The sequence below is a fragment of the Elephas maximus genome, chromosome 10 (genome assembly GCF_024166365.1).
Source record: "Elephas maximus indicus isolate mEleMax1 chromosome 10, mEleMax1 primary haplotype, whole genome shotgun sequence".
Classification (NCBI taxonomy): Eukaryota; Metazoa; Chordata; class Mammalia; order Proboscidea; family Elephantidae; genus Elephas; species Elephas maximus.
In genome coordinates, this window is record NC_064828.1 from 45,467,639 (window position 1) to 45,480,701 (window position 13,063).

Here is a 13,063-nt window from a genome sequence, read left to right on the forward strand (position 1 = left end):
AAAACGTTGTAATGCAGTAAAAGGATTAAAAAAAAAGTAAAAGTATTAGAAACTAGATTTCAGAGTTTTAAGGACAGAGTAGCAAGGAGTTTGATGGAATGAGTCCAGGCTAGTCTTCCCAGAGGTTTATCAGTGGGGAAAGAAGGATTGGGTACATACCCTGTCAACTTCTGCTCAGTCCTTAATGACTGTTTTTGTTAGTTGCTGTTGAGTTGGCTCCAACTCATGGAGACCTTATGTGAAACAGAACAAAATATTGATGAGTCTTCCACCATCTTTGTGATCGTTGACATGTTTGAGTCCACTGTTGAGGCCATTACGTAGTGCCTTCCAACCTGGTGGGGCTCATCTTCCAGCACTGTGTTGGGCAGTATTCTCTTAAGATCTGTAAGGTCTTCATTGGCTAGTTTTTAGAAGTAGATTGCCAGGCTTTTCTTCCCAGTCTATCTCAGTCTGTAAACACAGTTGAAGCCTGTTGATGTTGGGTAACCCTGCTGATATTTGAGATACTTAGCTTCCAGAATCATGGCAACACAGAAGCCACTACAGTATGACAGACTGGCAGACGGAAGGTGAGCTTACAACTATAGATAATGTATAAAAGTTCAGAAGATGAACATATAATGCCGATGTTCTAAGACACCTCTCTTGTGAATTTGAGATTATGATGTGCTACCAGCTTCTCTGGGAGGATAAAAAAGTGTGATTAGGAAAAGAACTGTGTGTGATCCTGTGTAATATTAGAGTCTAACTAGAGAGGTGGAATTAAAAAAAGTACCTTAGAAATTATTTAGAAATTATTACATGCGTTATCTGAATATAAAAATAACTTTGAAAGGAATTTTTTGCAATTTTTCTATGAGATGGTTATCACTCTCAGTCATATGCAGTCATATGGGATTTGGTTTCATGGGAATTCTGACTGTTTCTATAGGTAGTGACCTAGAATGAAGACAAATATGGAAAATGTTGTGAAGGTGACCTGCATCTGTCTGACAATTTGGCCTAACTCATTATTATGGAGAAATCTCACAGTTTAGCTCCCTGACTTGTAAATTGAAGACTATTTTAGAGACTTTAAGAGGCTCTTTCTAGAAAAAGGATCTCTGTGTTTTTTGTAGACCCCAAGGAGTCCATCTTAAATACTTAACTTCAGTAGTCATGGCTCAATATCTATTAGCTGCAATACACAAATGGGAACTGCATCCAAATTACTATTTTTCTACAAAAAAGTCAAAAATCTAGTGTAAACTACTGAGGTGTTTTTAGGTGGGTTTCTGGAAGAAATACATTAAAAAATTTGTCCTTTGATCGCTCAAAATGCCGCTCTACTCAGTAAGAGCAGTTTCCCAGTTGAATTGTGAAGAGGTTGTTTCTCGTTTGAGCATCTCTCTACATATTTTGTTAATTCGGAAAGTAAACAGTACATGCTGTATTCTGCTCTTTGTGAGGCTACCCTTTATTTTATAACAAGGTTTAACTCTTGTTAGGAATTGTGTGTATTAATTTACATTATTTCCCAATAACTTTAAGATGGGCATACATTGTGGTTCAAATTGGAATCACATTTAAATAACCATATTTCTAAAACCTTACTTCTTTGTATGAATACATATGTATACATACATATATACACATGTGCATACATACACACAGGTATGCATGTATGTATACACACATACACACATGCATGTGTGTATATATGTGTACACACATGTATATGTGCATATGTGTGCATGTGTGTGTGTGTGTATGGAGTCCCTGGATGGTACAAACAGTTAATATACTGTGCTGCTAACTGAAAGTTTGGAAAATTCAAGTCCACCCAGGGGTACCACCCAGGAAAGAAAGGCCCAGTGATCTGCTCCCAAAATACCAGCCATTGAAAACCCTATGGAACACAGTTCTACTTTGACATGCATGGGGTCACCATGAATCAGAATCAACTCAACGGCAATGGGTTTACATATATATGTGTGTGTGTATATACATCTGTATGTGTCTATACATATGTGTATACATATGCACACACATTTACATAAAATTAAACAAAAGTGTATATATAACTTCCCCCTAAATTTATTTCATTGATGGGCTGCTTATGAATTCTTCATTTTGTATCACTTACAACACACCACCAAGATAAATATTATGTTAAGTCCATGTCTGCTGCTTTAAAACCCCTAAAACTTCAGTAGTTTTGCACAGTATCTTATTTTTAGAATTCTTCAGTATGTATGTTACTGCTGGACATTCCGGAACCCAACCTGTGGGAATGTGGGCCAGGCTTCCAGAGTCACCTTCCCAGTCTGCTAGAAGGTGAAAGAGAAAGCAGGAGCACCTGGGGGAGCTTACAGTGGGCCAGGCCTGCAAGTAGCACACAGCACTTCTGCTCATATTTTGTTAGCTGGAACTCCATCACATATGTGTATGTGTGCATATATATGTATATGTATAATGCACATTCCTCTCCAGTTTATTAGTATTACAACATTATTGTTCTGTTGCAGTTGTAATGTGAAGGTAAAGCAGGTCCAAGGCCTGAGGGTTTTTGACTGGTCTAATTTTTTTTTTTTAAGAGGGTTACAGTAAAAAACTGAGAGCCTAGACTGACTTCACACTTGACTACTGTGAAGCATTCCTGAGGACTCTGCCTCTATTGAAAGGATCAATTGCTATTTCTAGTAAATATCTACTGTCATGACAGAGAAATAACTTTGCTGTTGAAAAGTTTACATTAGCTGGGAGGGTAAGAGTTGTATAAGCCAAAGAGTTTGGTATTAATGGAATTTCTTTGAGTTACTGCTGTACTGTGGTGGTTTAGGTTTGGCTGTGTTATAGAGTAGCCCAAATTTGTATTTTGCAAAAATCAACAGCTTTCTGAAGACTTGCTCATTCCTTAGATGACCGTGCAGAAATCTACCTGTAAAAGGCCATAGATTTCTGAGAAAGGACAAAGAATATCCTATTGAAATTTATATAAGTTGTATCCTTTATTTAGTAGAACCCCAAACCCATTGCTGTTGAGTTGATTCTGATTCATAGCAACCTTATAAGACAGAGAGAACTGCCCCATTGGATTTCCATGGCTTTAAATCTTTATGGAAGCAGAATGCCACATCTTTCTCCCAAGGAGCCGTTAGTGGGCTCGAACTACCAACTGTTAGTGAGCAGCTGAGTGTTTAACCACTGTGCCACCAGAGTCTTAATATTTCCACTAATATCATTAAATACCTGAAAATAACTTCTGTCATAATCAATACATGTCACTAGTTGTTAGTGAAAGCAGCAAATTGGTTATTTAATGGCAAAATCTTCCTTGGTACTTCTGTGTCAGCTGACTCATTTTTCTCCTTCACGTTCATGTGAACCAATGCAGAATTAGCCTAATTTATTCTCTCAGTATACCTACAATTTAGGCGGGATTGAGGGGTAGATAATAGTGACGTATGACTGTTTACAGGTAAGAACTCTGAATGGACAGAACAGCATTGTTTCATTGAGGCCAACGTCTATGTCAGAGTTAGACCTGAAATTTGCGTCAGGGAATTTCTAGTCCAGTTCCCTATTTCTTTGTAGGGAATTATGTTGAGTGACTCCTATGTAATGAATTTTTCTATCTCAGTTCAAATAGGGTGTGTCACATTCTATTTTCATAAAGTCAAAAACACTTCAACTTTAGAACATTAAAAACATGCAGAGTTATGAAGTATCTGAGTTAAACAGTACTGTTTTATATATGATGGGCATTGGAGGTAGGAAAATGTACTTAAAAGAAAAAAAAATCTTTTCAAGTAATTATTTTTAAGTTGACTTAATACCACTGTCTTAGTTATCTAGATAACTTAATTATCTAGTGCTGCTGTAACAGAGATACACAAGTGAATGCTTTAATAAAGAGGAACTTATTCTATCACAGTCTAGGAAGCTAAAAGTCCGAATTCAGGGTGTCAGCTCCGGGGGAAGCCTTTTTTCTCTCTGTTGGCTCTGGGCAGAAGGTCCTTGTCATCAGTCTTCCCTGGCTGAGGAGCTTCTCAGCATAGGGACACCAAGTTCAAAGGACACACTATTCTTCTGGCTCTTGTTTCTTGACGGTATGAGCTTCCCATGTCTCTATGCTTCTTTTAAATATAAAAAGAAATTGACTTAAGACACAACCAAATATTGTAGATTGAGTCCTGCCTCATTAACATCATAGAGGTAGGATTTACAGCACATAGGAAAATCACATTAGACAACAAAATGGTGGACAGTCACACAATACTGAGAATCATGGACTAGCCATGTTGACGCACATTTTTTGGGGACAGAATTTGATCCACAATGGAATCCTTTATGCCTTTCAGGAATAAAGTAACATCTTAAATATTAACCTCACAGAAAGTATTAACCTCACCCTTTCTCCCATCCTGTTTGAAAGTTTGAAACTCACTGGTAAACCTCTATACTGCCTCCACACAGCCTATCCTATATTGGAGAAGGCAAGTTGTATGTTTTAGTTTGTTAACTTTACAAATCTGCAAATTCTACACGTTAAAAAAAAAAAAAAACCCAGAACTTTGTCATACATATGCTTGTTGTTTCTCTAAGATCAATAAAATGTTTAGGAGCACAAACAAATTCATTAATTAGCTTTTGTATCCAGGGCAAAATATAGCAGGCAAGTTGAAAAATGAATTGTTTGTTTTTAGAGGGGCTGGGAATAAAGAACAATGAAACTTTCAAATAAAAGTAGTTGGACCTTTTTGCTGTGGATTTGAAAATAAGTCCAGAAGGCTGAGCTTAATATAACATGTGGCAGGTGGCCTGCGTTTGCCTGGAGAATTCCTTTAGGGCAAGACAGCTCAGCAAACACATAAATCCTTTTTTCTCTGTTATCTAGTAGCACATTTAGTTGCCATGGGGATTTTATTTATGCAGCAGATCCTCTGCAGTTCAGTTTGTGCCTAAAGTTTAACCGTACAGCTGTTACCGTAAATGCTACATGGCAATATTTTCCAAACACAGAACCTAGAACAAAAAGAACATTTTTTTCCCCAGCATTGATTTTGCTTTTTATGTTCCGAAACATCTTAGTAAAGCACTATTATGTACTGGGAAAACTTCACAAGTTTCAGCCAAGCAGTTGGTATCTTTTAAGATTACTTAAATTGTTCAGTTGCAAATAAATTATGTGAAAATGTGGCAAATACATTTTAGATAAGGATAAAATTTTGCAAGTTTAAATAAGCTTATTACTTTATATATTTTTAAAAGATTTGATTTCTTTTCACTGCTGTGACTTTCTTAAAGGAGTTTTAGATCAAATGATAAATGAGACAGAAATGCTTGCTGCTGTATAACTTCTCACTTCCACGGCTCTTTTGATACTTCTTTTCCACTATTTTTTGTGGAGGAAGGAGGAAGACAGATAGAAAAATGGTGATTGCTTTTGCAACAATCAAGGGACATCTCAGTTTCTCCAGCTCAGGACTAGGTCCTGATTTGGAATGAATTGCTTTTGTTTAGCCTTGATTTGTACTACACCAGATAAATCACCAATATGTCTCCTTTGTGTGAAGCAGTATGGATTGGTCAATGAAAAGGGGAACTGATGCTTTTAGATGGAGTGCATAAAATTACCTCACACCATCTGTGTCCCAGTGCAGCAGGAAAATAATGAAAAGAAAACTTGAAATCCAGGTAAAGTTCCTCTCTTTGAAAGGTAGTAAAGTATTCTGAATCAAGATACATTGTTCACATCTTCCTCCCTCCATTACATTTTGGGCATGTGATGTTGACTGTTTCAGAGAACTATAGAGACATCATCCTTACAGATGGTTCTGCTCTAGTTAGAGGGTCAAAATAGAAAATTTTAAATGATAAATAAATGAGGGACTTCTGCGTCATGCCATATTTTCTTGGCAGTAACTAAGCAACTTAACATTAAAACTACCATACTTCACTAACCAAAAAAAAAAAAAAAAACATTGCTGTCGAGTCCATTCTGACTCATAGGACCCTGTAGAATAGAGCTGAACTGCCCCATGTAATTTCCAAGGCTGTAATCTTCATGGAAGTGGACTTAATGGATGCACATCTTTCTCCCTCACAGCAGCTAGTGGATTCAAACCACCAACTTGTTGCTTAGCAGTGAAGCCATTAACAACTGCACCACCAGGGCTGCTTCCTTTCTACTTCAATTAAAAAAAGAAAGAAAGAAAAAAGTGTCTGTCAAGTGGAGTACAACTCATAGTGAGCCCATTTCAGTGGCAGTTATTAAATATCTCTGCTAGGAGCATACCACCTTAAACCTTTCAGATATTTTTTCTATTATAAATGGCCACATAAATATGAAAATGAACTTTGATGTAATTACTAGAATAAATTTAGAGATTTTAAATAGCAACTGTTAAGCTTTGTCTGGGCATTGAAGGTACCACACCTGTTATTATGGTTAAATGTTTGGCTGCTAATGTAAAGGTCAGCACCAGCTGCCCCTTGAAAACCCAATGGGGATGTTCTGCCCTGTCCTATAGGGTTGTTATGAGTCGGAATCGACTCAACGGCAATGGGTTTGGTTTTTGTTTTGGGAGTGTCTTGCCTTTCACAGCAAATTCTTAGCAAGTGTTTGGTGTCACTTCTTAGGGGGTACGGGAAGACAAACACAATGGTTCCGTGTATCTGCATAGTCAACAGTGGAAGTATTCAGTTTTCATTACGAAGTCATTTTTTTTTTTTTTAAGTCAGCAGCCTTACTCATTATGACCTTGCTACCCAAGTGTGGCCATGGACCAAGTAGCATTGACATCACCTTGGAGCTTGTTAGAAATGAAGAAATTTGTCGCCCCCCTACCCCCAAGACATAAGGAATAAGAATCTGCATTTTAACAAGATCCCCAGGCAATTCAGAGGCATATTGAGTTTGAGAAACACTGGGCTATGATCAAAAAAATAAGAGATAAAGCTACATTTAAGATTATTGTGAAAGGAAAGTATGGTTTCATCACCTTTTATAGGACTGGCTAGTAGTCGGGATCGACTCGACAGCACTGGGTTAGTAGTAGAATACCTTTGCCCTCTTTTCATTCTTCTGACTTCTGCATTTTGAACTCACAAAACCCCTGTATCCTAATGATCTCCTCATCTTCATTGTTTTCTCCCTTCAGAAATACAGGTTGACTAGGCATTCCGCTATCTGAAATGTTTTAACGGCTCCCTTTTTGCTTATTGGCCCAATGTACCTTTTCATCCTCAACTCTCAACAGTCTGTCCTTTGTACCCTGATTCAAAATCATACCCAGTGACTCACCATGCCCAGAACACATCCTGTTCTTTGTACTCCATGCCCTTGTTGTGTATATTGTCCTGTCTTCTGGGAATATTCCCCTTTTCCTAACCTAACAAACTTAACTCGTACTTGAAGAGCCAGTTCCTGTGTCTTTTTAGATGAAGCATCCATTTAGAGACAGGCAGAATTAGCTTCCCTTCCCCATTGGATGACTGTAGTATTTATGCAGACCTCTGATATAGCATTCATGATACCATATTGTACTCACAAGCCTGTCTCCCCAACTAGACGGATTGCTCCTTCAAGACAACACCCTTACCAATTAATCAGTGTATTCTCAGAACCTAGGAAAGTACCCAGCCCATAACAGATACTTAGTCAGTGCTTGTTGAATGAATAGATGAGGGTCAAATGCTCTTAAGTAGACACATTTTCCTTTTTAACCATCAGAACTTCTAATTGTGACTTCAGGGGGAATCGATGTACCCTGTCTCTGCCAAACCTTTGTAAAGAAAAATACTTTCCTTTTCTGAGTCATGTCAGATACTCTGAAAACAGGAAGTATAGTGGAAGGCCACGTATGAGGTGAGGTATGAAAAAAGAAAAGTGCCTGAATTGGGAAGTTACTGAAGTGCGATTACCCAGTTGGAGAGAAACTGGTACACTTGAGAAAACCAAGGGTGAACTACAAATGTTATCCAAGGATTTGATTATATTTAAATCATCCTTATTAGAGGTTGAGAATTTATCAGCCATTGCTTTGATGTTCAATCGAGGATTGAAAGTTTGTCTTTGAAACAACATACAGCCTTAAAGCATTGTATTTTACTTTTATAAGTAAGATTTTCATATGCCATCAAGTAGATTTCCACATGTGTGTCAGAGTAGAACTGTATTCTGTAAGGTTTTTAATGGCTGATTTTTCAGAAGTAGATTGCCAGGTCTTTCTTCTAAGGTGCATCTGGGTGGACTCAAACCTCCAACCTTTTGGTTGGTAGTGGAGTACATTAACCATTTGTACCACTCAGGGACTCTATGACATTTATAATTGCTACTTAATTCAAAAGCTCTTACTTTTAATTTGTATTTTGCAAATCAAAGGACATATTATCAGGAAGGACCAGTCCCTGGAAGGAGGTCATCATGCTTGGTAAAGTAGAAGGTCAGCAAAAAAGAAGATGACCTCAATGAGATGGATCAGCACAGTGGCTCAAACATTGCTACAATTGTGCGGATGGTGGAGAACTGGGCAGTGTTTCCATCTGTTGTGCGTGGGTTTGCTGTGAGTTGGAACTGACTCGATGGCACCTAACATCAATGACAGAGGTTACTGGGATTAGGGTTTTCATTTCAATAATGCTGTTATCATAATATTTGGCAAAGGTTTTAAGGATTTTGTGGTCTTTATAGTTCTCCATGTGATGTTCTGATCCTCCTAGATATAACCTATCTTACTCTTTACATTAGGAAGGAGCTCAGATGCTTAATTGTCTACTGGTCTCATGCTTATGACAAGCTTGGTAGATCTGAAATACAATTTTTAAAAAAACATTGAGATGAGTAAGAGTCGACAGAAGAAATGAAGACTAGGGCAGAGAAGACCAAGAATAAAACCTTTTGAAGGCTCATTTACTGTTGAGAAACAGTTTCCTGAAAAAGTCAGCAAGTGATCACATACTGCTTTTTATCGTAGAAGGCTTATGTGGGTAACTTTCATTACTTGGCTGGGGAGGCTGGTAAAACTGGGTATTTATTTCTTTAAACTGTCCAGGGTATTTAGCATTTGGCATGGCACATGCATGGTGATTAATAAACATTTGCTGAACGGGTGGGTCTCAGGCGGGGGCACAAATCAAAGCCAATATGTGGTAGTGGAGAGGAAGCAGAAGGCAGCACGAAACAAATGTGTCCAGCCTGGACAACTATAAAAGACAGTCAGAGGGAGGGAGGAGTTACATATAATTTCCTCATAATTTATACACGTTGCCATTGAGTGGATTCCGACTCATAGGGACCCAATATGACGGAGTAGAACTACGCCATTGGGTTTCTAAGGCTATAAATCTTTATGGAAGCAGACTGCCGCATCTTTCTTCTCTGGAGCAGCTGATGAGTTTGAACTGTTGACCTTTCAGTTTGCAACCGAGTACTTAACCAGTGTGCCACTAGGGTTCCTGCCATAATTTATAGACTGCAAGAAAACAGAAAACCATCCATTTCTGGAGAAATAATGGTAAGCTTAAAAACTGATAACAAATAACAAATTAAGTGCGAGAAAGAGACATTGTTTGTAATATAGTCTGCTGTTAATTTTCTTTCTTTGAAAACTTGAGTGGATCAATTAATATGATAAAATCCATAATGCTGGCAATGTTTTCTTATGAAGTTCTATAGGGAAAAGATTATGTATATTTCTTGGGGAAACTAGACTACTTGTTGAAACTTTTCCCGTAATACCATTAGGGTAGATGTTTGGGGCTAAAAGATTTTCTTGTGGTACCTGGAATAACAAAAGGCAAGTCTTTACTTCTACTTTGTAGAGGCAGCATAGTTTAGTGGATAAGGGAAGGGAGAAACTGAAGCCAGATCACTTGGGTTCAACTCCCGGCTTTGCCTTTAACTGAGTAACCTTGAGCAAGTCACATGATCAATCTGTGCCTCAGTTTCCCCATTTATAAAATGGGGCTCATAATGCTGCTTATCTCTAAAGATTGTAAGGATTAAGTTAAATACCATTAGACCAAAGCATTTAGAACAATACTTGGTGTGTAGTAAGTACTCAATGTTAATACTATTATTATTACCAAGAAATAACTTTTTTTTTATTGGATATAAAATATAAAGATAAGATTGATAAATATATATATCCACATCAAAACAGAAAGCCATCTGAATACTAATGTTTGAAGAAAAACCTTAACATAGCAGAGAAATTGGTAGGATGAGAATATTTTGAGACCAAGTGTTTAAAGAAGAGGGAAGACACTGCCTGTTAAGCAAATTTTATAATGCAGTGTAAAGCAAGGAAGGTGTTGAAACAGTAATTAATTATAGAAAGGAAGAGAAGATGTTACAAGAAGAAGAGGGCCATGATGAGTTGTAGAACATAAAGAAGTGAAGTTATTGAAGTTACGACTGCCTTTCAGAACCCATGGTAAGGAAGATACCTTAAGAAGCTGATAGGAATACAAACAATTCAAAGCAAACTTCAAATAGAACTAGTTCACATGGCCGAAGAACTACTGTAGGAAAACACTGACAGGAGGAAGAGGAAAGAAGGGAGACGTATTTAAAGAACAGAAAAGAGAATATGCAATTTCTTCCACTAAAATAATAGCTTTTTTAAAAAAAATATTTTGTGTTTTATGTGAAAATTTACAGAGCAAGTTAGTTTCCCATTCAACAAACTGTACACAGAGCACTCCATGGGATTGGTTTCAGTCTCCACACTGTGTCAGCCCTTTTCCCATTTCCGCCCTGGCTTTCCCGTTTCCTTTTCTTTGGTTTTCCTACCACTTCCTGCCTTTATGCTTTTGGGCATATGTTGCCCTCCTGGTCTCGTCTAAGTGTGCTACGGAGTAGGTTCTCTGTGAGTATTATTTATTTTGTAGGCCTGTCTATTAAATGGCTAGAAGGTGGTGTCCAGGAATGGCTGCAGTTCCACGTCAGAGAGGTGTCAGAGCCATAGTCTTGGGGGTTCCCCCAGTCTCCATCAGGCCAGTACCTGTGGTCTTTTTGTTATGAATTTGATTTATTGATCTACATTTTTCTCCCGCTGTCTCTGGGACCCTCTATTGTGGTCTCCTAAGAGTGAATGGTACAAAATACTGGCTTCTTGAGAGGAGGGACTTTACCTTTCTTCTTTGACCTGCCTGTGCCCAGCACTGTGCTTGGCGTGTAATGGATGCTTAACAAGTATTTAATGAATTTATGATGGAATGAATTTAATTAATGACTTTAATGAACAAATGAATTAAGTTCATTAACAAATAATTTTTACGAGAAACGGAAGTGGGCCATGTATGAAACATGATTTAACTATTAAGTACAGAGGAGTAGCCTTATGGGAAATAGAACATGTGTTTTCTCCTGAAAATTCTATTAAATCAGATATTAAGGATTTTGAGGCAGTAATAGCAAATAGACATTAAAAGGGTGATCACTGTATGACAAAAGGTAGGATTTTTGAGTGACAAGGGTCTTCACTGAACTTGATAGAGAATTGAGTATTTCTTTCATTGAAATCCTTTAAAGGTTTCAACTGTGCTTCTCCTTAAATGGGGAAAAACAAATGTCTGTGAAACATAGTTCAGCTGCTTTCTGTTTTGTATACCAAAAGCCCTGGACATGCTCAAACCCAGGGTATAAAATGTTTGTGGGACTTTTATGGCAACAACTGGAAGTAGGAATTAGAAATACAAATCCTTAGAGAATCAAATCCCTTAAGAAGATCACAAACTGCTTAGCTACTTAAAAATACTAATGTTAATAGGTAGTTGGGTTTTTACTTTTGATGAAAAATGTATATTAAAGAACATAAGGGATTCTTTGGGGTAACATCCCTTATTCAGATTATCACTAATTTGTGTAACATGCTTTATAAGGACATTGAACACAAATGGCAATTGGTATTGCTAGCAAGTTGGAAAAAGGTCACAAGAAGAGTCAGCATTTAGCTTCAGCTGTATGCCCTAGAGATGTGAAAAATGTAAGTCCCCATATATTATCCTGAAGTGACTCCTATTAGCTGTGTGTGTTGGTGGGCTGGAGTGGTCAGAATCTGTATTTTATCAAATCCAGTGGTGGTGATATATGTGGTTTGGGGAACACACTTTGTGAATCATTGGTCTAATGAAAACACAGGGTTGTGGATATGATGGAGAAGGTCAGGGTGTTATAGCAGTCCAAAATGAGTGGCTCCATCCAGAAGGGGGTGGAGGTGGACTGGCCCTGGAATGATTTCCTAGAGCTGATGTCGTGTGCCATCCAGTTGATTCCGACTCATAGCAACCCTGTACGATAGAGTAGAACTTCCCCATAGGGTTTCCTAGGCTATAATCTTTATAGGAACAGATCACCAGATCTTTTCTCTCATGGAACCACTGGTAGGTTCAAATCACTGACCTTTCGGTTAGCAGCCAAGTACTTAAGCATTGTGCAACCAGGGCTTCTTTTTCCTGGAGCAAGAGGCATCAATATGGAGAAATGAAGGATGGGATGTTGGGATGGGAGGAAAGGGTAGCAGACTATTCAAACAGAAGGAAAAGCAGGTGTAAAGATTCAGGCAACTCATGGCCTTTGTTTTACTTGGCAGGTTGCTCTTCACTTTACATTGTACTGGAGCTCAACAAATACATGCTGAGCACCTCCTATGTGCAAAATTTCACTTACTACTAAAGATAAGACTTGTTCCCAACACTGTTGAAGCTCCCATGGTTGGGGACATGTACATCAACATGTAGCTTGAATGTTTTAAAGTTGCAAAATGCTTGTGGATTATAAAAATGCATGTAATATGTATAAGCTAGAGCCCTGGTGGTGTAGTGGTTAAAATCTCTAGCAGCTGCTAACCAAAAGGTTGGCAGTTTGAATCCACCAGCAGCCCCTTGGAAACCCCATGGGGCAGTTCCACTCTGTCCTATAGGGTCATTATGAGTTGAAACCAACTTGATAGCACCCAACATGCAAGCTATCAGGGACATAATAAAATATGCACCTTTGAATTCAATACCCAGTTTAAGGAGTAGAACATTAGCAGTACTGTTGAAGCTTCCTGGACTTCCTCTAATTTCA

The 13,063-nt window shown here is 38.0% G+C and overlaps 1 protein-coding gene across 12 annotated transcripts in view; it reads left to right on the plus strand.

Annotated features, from left to right (window-relative positions):
• NPAS3 (neuronal PAS domain protein 3) overlaps positions 1-13,063 on the plus strand; it is a 966,848-nt gene that overhangs the window by 193,762 nt on the left and 760,023 nt on the right. The gene's annotated exons all lie outside the window — the stretch shown is intronic.